Source organism: Oryctolagus cuniculus, chromosome 4 (genome assembly GCF_964237555.1).
Source record: "Oryctolagus cuniculus chromosome 4, mOryCun1.1, whole genome shotgun sequence".
NCBI classification, from domain to species: domain Eukaryota; kingdom Metazoa; phylum Chordata; class Mammalia; order Lagomorpha; family Leporidae; genus Oryctolagus; species Oryctolagus cuniculus.
The window spans coordinates 13,997,848-14,005,396 of record NC_091435.1 but is presented as its reverse complement, the minus strand read 5'-3'; positions in this window follow the sequence as shown (position 1 = coordinate 14,005,396).

Here is a 7,549-nt window from a genome sequence, read left to right as displayed (position 1 = left end):
GGAGTGCTGGGTACCTGGCTTCAGCCTGGCCCAAACCTAGTCACTGGCAATTTGAGGAGTGAATGAGCAAATGGAAGATGTCTCTCTCTCTCTCCCTTTCTCTCTCTCTCTATCTCTCTCTCTCTGCATTGCAGATGAATGCATAATTTTTTTAATTTTATTTCATGATATATCTAGGGAAAGTTTTTGGAAGTATTGTTTTAGTAGAAAAGCAATGTTAGAAAATTCAGAAGATTCTTCATCATTTAGAAAATGAGACAAGGTGAAGTTTAATTTTGGGCATGAAGAAAGTGTTAAGTTTTGGATAAAGGTGGGTAAAGAGCACATCTCATATTAAAGCTATTACAGTAGGAAAATGACATGATTTCTTAAGCATGTTGCTGGATATCTCTACTTTATGAAAGATACTGGAAAAAAGTTGAGTCAGGATTTTATTAAGTAGTATATGGTAAGATGATGAATCTAGATTGCTAATTAAGAAGATTGCGATGAATCAGCAAGACCTAGAATTTGGGGGCAAAATATGTAAATTAACAAAATGCATATTGCCCCTCTGTTTCGCCCTTACATGTCATCCCAGACTAGAGGGGAAAAAAGTACTCATTATTTTACCTCCTTATAGACTGACTTGGTTAACAAATACTTCGGTGGTTTGTTGCTACAATTATACATTGTGATCCTTGATGCCATCACAGAGGAACAAGCCCACAGAGGGATCAGGACATTGAGAAAGGAGAAGTTCTAACTGCCACTGCGATGTGTTTGAGCTCCTGGTGTCAGTGCATGAATCACAGCTGCTCTGAGCTAATGAAATCTTATGCTATCCTAACAGAAAGTCAGTGTCAGAATCTGGCTTTACATCTCTGTCTAGTTCAGAGATAATCTTAGAGAGTTGCATTATTTTTTCTAATAAAAAGTTGCCAAGCTATCATAATTTTAATAACTTTGTTCTGCAATTAAATATAGTTCTATTTTACCAATTACAGGTTTGGAAAATGAGAACATTATCCCCCAGTTTCTAAAGTTGTTAAAAGTAGTTAAATAAATCAACTGTTTTGAGAAAAAGTTAAACAATCCTACTTATTTAGATGGGATGTATTTATGGCTGAAAAAGCAATTGATTTTAAATAATTAAATACTAGATATATGTGGTTGTTGCAATGTCCATTTAATTGTCTCATTGTGTTATCCTCTTAGTCATTTCAAGATTACACAAGATTTAACCTTAGGTGTAAGTTAGCTAACATGTCAGACTGGAATGACTAAGAGAGTTATAGGGAGTTAAATCTCAGCCCCAAAGTATTTCTTAGTCCTAACCTCTGGGTCTATGAATGGCTTAATTAACTTATTTGGAAATAGGGTCTTTGATGATGTAATTATGTTAAGAATCTCTAGATGAGCTCATCCTGGATTTAGGGTGGACTCTAAATCTAATGACAAGTATTCTTCACAAAGACAGAAAAAGAGAATTCACAGAGGCAGAAGAAAACAGAAGCAAGCTCTGGAGGAATGTTCCCATAACTGAAGTTCACCCCTGGTCTCCAGCAGCAGAGACAAGGAATGATTCTCCCTAGAGCCTTCCAAAGGAGTGTGATCTTGACCACACTTGGATTTTGAACTTCAGGTTCTTCAAGAATTCTGAGTAGAAAAATAAGTTTAAGATGCATTCCATGTTATACTCCACACTTGGAGATACACAGTTTAGCATTTAAAACTGAGACAGAACCTACAGAAAGAAAACAGCTTAACTTTCACTCACCCAACATTGTTCCAACTTTGTCATCTGGAATTCCTTCTGGGGGAAGAGGAGAGAAGGAAAAAGTTATTTTTTTTTTTTATAATCCACCAGACTGGAGCTCCATATAATGCTGTTATACCATGTTTAATCAATATGTCCTTTGTGGAATAAGTATTCTGAGGGCTTAAAATAAAATGTTTTTCTTTGAGCAAATGGCAGTTATTGGGTGCATTATGTGAAAAAATTCCAATAAATGGCAAAGAAGTGCCAACTATATTAATTGACTTTGAATCACTGCTTTTCTCAAGAATTATAAAATTATGCACAGAAACTAAGAAAGCAAAAAGATTAAAAATTTGGAGGAAACATGCTGACTTAAAAAATTAGGAAAGTAGTTTTATCTTTCAACATACTGTAAATTATGTTCTTGGTAAGTAATATCTGAATCCTTTGCAAAGAGCACTAAAATACATGACACAATCTTACAGAAATATGATCTCAAGGTTTAGGCACAGATGTGAAGATTCAGGATAGGTTTGCAAGCTCGTCAGTAGCTGCTGATTTCCAAACAATTGGCCTGACCAGTAGACAAATTATACCCATGATCACCAGTCAATAACTTCCAGAACCAAAGCCATAGAACTCAAACGTACACTCAGGGGAAGAGGATTCCTGTGGATCAGAACAGAAGATACTGTGCCCGTATATTCTCCTATAGGAAACCTGCTAGATCAATACTCCAGGTAAGTTATGGGTCCCTTCAGAGTCAATGAGTAAGTTTCCAGACTGATGTGACTGTGGCAGGAGAGGAGATAAAAGCTGAAAAAAAGAACAAATTCCTGGAGTTTGATATCACCATCTGCCCAGGGACAGCTATAACCTTTACCATCATTAAAACATCCCCCATTGCTAGAGGAGAGAAATTCGAATGTACTCACCACAAAGTAATGATAAATATTTAAGGTAATGAATATGCTAATTACCCTGATTTGATCACAAAACATCACACTGTACCCCATAAATATATACAATAACTATGTGTCACAAAAAAAATAAATAAATAAAACAAGGAAAAAAATGTGTATCTCTACCTAAGACCCTTCCTTCTCAACAGGCATACTAATAATGGGATATTTTCTTTCTGTAATTTAAGCAGCAATATTTCCTAGTTCATTAAGAAGTTTGCATGATTTTGCACAGGAATTAAAACACTCAAAGCAAATTACATGAACTTTGCAGTATATGTTCAGCATGGGTAACACAAAGCTAATAAACTCAGGTGGTGTTTATATTTCTCAAGGAACTACTCTGTCTGCAACAACTTAGTGTGTTCCTTGTGCGTGACCCTGACGAGAAGCTGGATGGAGTGTTGCATGGAGGAGCCAGTGATTACACGGTCAAGCAGGAGCCAGAGAAAGAGGACCAGGCCAAGGCTTTTGTCTCAATCCTCTCTCCCAGAGCCTCATGAAAAACACCTTCCTTCTTCTCAAGGACACGCTCCCAGTTCACATAGACCCTCCCACTAGGTCCCAGCTGTGAATGGCTCTGTCAACTCCCAGACCCCTCAGTGCCCATCACCTACCAGTGCCACCACACTGGGGACCCAGCTCCCAATGCATGACCTTTGGAGACAAACAACATGCAAACTATATCAGAGATAAAAAGAGAAAGTAAAGCCCCCAAACAAGAAATAAAGGGAGGAAAGAAGTAAGCGGAGAATCTAATCTAACTCTAAACCATTTCCCACAGTCACTAACTTTGAAAAAATATAAATCATTCACTTGATGGGCTCTGCTCAGAAATAAGTTCTCTAGGGGAAGAAAACAGAATCAGAAAACTATTCTGAAATGCCAAAGACTTCTATTTATTTTTGGTGTTTTACGATTGGTTTATTTGGCATTTGAAAATCACATTTCACTTTCAAAAGCCCAAACTACCCATCAGAACATCACCCAGTGCAGTCAGCCGTATTTGTTCATAAGTGTATTTTGCATTTTCAATTACCGTTGTCCCAGAAAACCGGGTAGCCTGGAAGAGTTTCACTGAGAGCCAGTCATATAAAACATGGCCGAGACATGTTAATTTAGCAACACATATGGAACACTGGAGCTGGGCAGCCTGAACTTTGAATCAGAGAACAATTGGATCTGCCATCCTCTCCGACTCTTCATTTCACAGAATGTTAGATGATAAAATGATTTAATGACCCAGCAAGGTTATGATGCACTGCCTCTTAGGAAATTCAGATAGATATTCCTATTTCTTTTTAAGATTCATGCAACTGTCTTGATCTTCTCACCCCTTTTTTACATTAAAGAATGAGTTGAATTGAACCCATCTTGGGGGCAATTTCTCTACCTGTGGGTACCTAGCGCTACTCTTCATTAGCCTTTTCCAAAGTGCTTTCAAGTATGATAGTTTCACTAGATGTTCCAAAGTGAAAGGATTCTGTGGTTTAAGAAAAAAATGTATCTTTACCACACATTATGTCCTGTATCAGAGATCATAGCACATGATAGCAAAAATAAATAAATAAATCATGTTATTTAGGACATCCGCCATTCTATGAGTCTGCTGAGTATCTCACTTCCCATGTTGGATCACTCTCCCCTTTATTTATTCTATCGGTTAGTGTTAGCAGATACTAGACTTGTTTATGTGCTCCCTTTGACTCTTAGTCCTTTCATTATGATCAATTGTGAACTGAAATTAATCACTTGGAATAGTGAGATGGAGAGTGATCCAACATGGGAAGTGAGATACTCAGCAGACTCATAGAATGGTGGATGTCCTAAATAGCACTCTGGCCTCAGAATCAGCCCTAAAGGCACTCGGATCTGGCTGAAAAGCCCATGAGAGTATTTCAGGCATGGAAAGCCAAGACACTCTGGCAAAAAGATCTCTGTGAGTGAGATCCCAGTGGAAAGAACAGGTCTTCAAAGAGGGAGGTGCCTTTCTCTGAAGGGAGGAGAGAACCTCCACTTTGACTATGACCTTGTCTAAACAAGATAAGAGTCGGAGAACTCAAGGGGCTTCCATAGCCTTGGAAACTCATGACTGGTGCATAGGGAGATTACTGATGCCATAAACAGGAGTGTCAATTTGTAAAGTCAACAACAGGAGTCACTGTGCACTTACTCCTCATGTAGGATCTCTATCCTTAATGTGCTGTACACTGAGGCTTAATGCTATAATGAGTACTCAAACAGTATATTTCACTTTGTGTTTCTATGGGGGTGCAAACAATTGAAATCTTTACTTAATGTACACTAAACTGATCTTCTGTAAAAAAAAAAAAAAAAGAAATTATCAATTCCCAACTTGACTCTCACTGGGATTAAACATGACAATAGGTCTGATCTGATTTCATCATCATTTAAAAAAAATCATCTATTATTTTTTACCTTATGTTTCTGTGTGGGAACAAACTGTTGAAATCCTTACTTAAGGTATACTAAGCGGATCTTCTGTATATTAAGATAATCGAAAATGAATCTTGATGTGAATGGAAGTGGAGAGGGAGTGGGAAAGGGGAGGGTTGTGGGTGGGAGGGACGGTATGGGGGGGAAAGCCATTGTAACCCATGAGTCGTACTTTGGAAATTTATATTCATTAAATAAAAGATATAAAAAAATCAATGCAATAAAAAAAAATCATGTTAAATTAACTAGATCTAAATTTCTTATACATCTGCTCTACAGAAGCCTTTTTTCTATCCCACAAGACTTTTGCAAAATTTTTATACATAAGGGTGAACATTTTTTAAAAGATTTTATTTATTTTATTTGAGAATTAGAGTTACAGATTGTGAGAGGGAGAGACAGAGAGAAAGGTCTTCCTTCCATTGGTTCATTCCCCAAATTGCCACAATAGCCAGAACTACCCCAATCCAAAGCCCAGAGCCAGATGCTTCTTCCTGGTCTCCCACATGGGTGCAGGGACCCAAGGACTTGGGCCATCTTCTACTTCTTTCCCAGGCCTTAGCAGAGAGCTTGAGTGGAAGCGGAGCAGCCAGGACTAGAACTGGTACACTTATGGGATGCCGGCGCCACAGACGGAGGATTAACCTATTGTACCATGGTGCCAGCCCCAAGGGTGAACATGTAACATGGCAATTAGGATGCCTCTCAGGGCTCCAATTTTTTTTTTTTTTGACAGGCAGAGTGGACAGTGAGAGAGAGAGACAGCCGGTGCACCACGCTGATCCAATGGCAGGAGCCAGGTGTTTCTCCTGGTCTCCCATGGAGTGCAGGGCCCAAGCACTTGGGCCATCCTCCACTGCACTCCCTGGCCACAGCAGAGAGCTGGCCTGGAAGAGGGGCAACCGGGACAGAATCCGGCGCCCCAACTGGGACTAGAACCTGGTGTGCCGGCACCACAAGGTGGAGGATTAGCCTAGTGAGCCGCGGCGCCGGCTCATGGCTTTGCTTTTGATTCTAGCTTCCCGCTAATGAGAATTCTGGGATGCAATAGACAATGGTTCAAGTCCTTGGGTCCCTCCCAGCATCACCTTCCAGTGCCACCACACTGGGGACCCAGCTCCTAATACATGACCTTTGGAGACAAACAACATGCAAACTATATCAGAGATAAAAAGAGAAAGTAAAGCCCCCAAACAAGAAATAAAGGAAGGAAAGAAGAGGAGAATCTAATCTAACTCTAAACCATTTCCCACAGTCACTAACTTTGAAAAAATATAAATCATTCACACAAGGTCCCTGGACTGGTTCTCTCCCTGGCTCCTGCCTTCAGCCTGGCCTAGACCAGGCTGATGCAGGCATTTGGGGAGTAAACCAGTGGATAGAAGATTCTCTCTCTCTCTCTCTTTGCCTTTCAACAAAAATGAAAAATAAATAAAAACTTTTAAATAATTTGCAGATAAAAGACAAAACTTCAGTTACATTTGAAATTTACATAAACAAAAATATTTTAGTAGAACTATGTCACAAATGGACTATACCTATACTAGAAGAATTACTCAAAATGCCAGCAAGAGTAAGAATTAGACACAACATAGGGGGTGATTTCTTGTGAGGATACCCTGAGGTGATAAAGGCAGCAAGTGATAGAGACAGGAGGTGCTAGAATCTTCAATTAGAACAGCGCAGCTGTTAGCAGGTGCTCCCTCAGATGGCAGCCGAGTCTTCCTACCACACAGTGCCCCTGAGGACTCTCAGGGTCACGTCCAACATGACAGTTCAGGCATTTGTGGTGAGATAACCAGCTAAGTACCCTAGATCAAAAGTAGTTCTCTAAATGTACCTTGCATAGAAAGTCCAGATTTAGCAAATATAAATATATGACTCCATGTTACATTTCAATGTCAAACAGCAAATAATATTTTGCTAAATAAAACATGTATGTGGGGCTCTTAGTCAAAGACTATAGAACCTAAAAGTGGAGAAAGAGCACAACTTATACCCCTAGATGATCTACTAACAAAGTAAATCATCAAGAAATGAGAACGAATATGGAGCCACACATATCTATATGAAAAACTCTAAGTATCAGAAGTCATCTAGAGGATCCATTACTAAGTGTTTTATTAGAAAAATGAATCACTTCCTATTTCCTTATCTATTAAATGAGAGGGAGTTGTACAATAGCTTACAAAAGACGTTATTACATGATGAAAATGGGGGCCAGAAATAGATAATTTAAAATGATATTATGTGACTTATGCATAATAGAGGGACATAGAATAATTTTGCACCTAAGTTTCATTGTGGATGTTGTCAGGCCATTTCCTATTGTATTTCAAGTCAGGAATATCTAAATTATTTCCAATTATTGTAGCCATTACCAGAATTA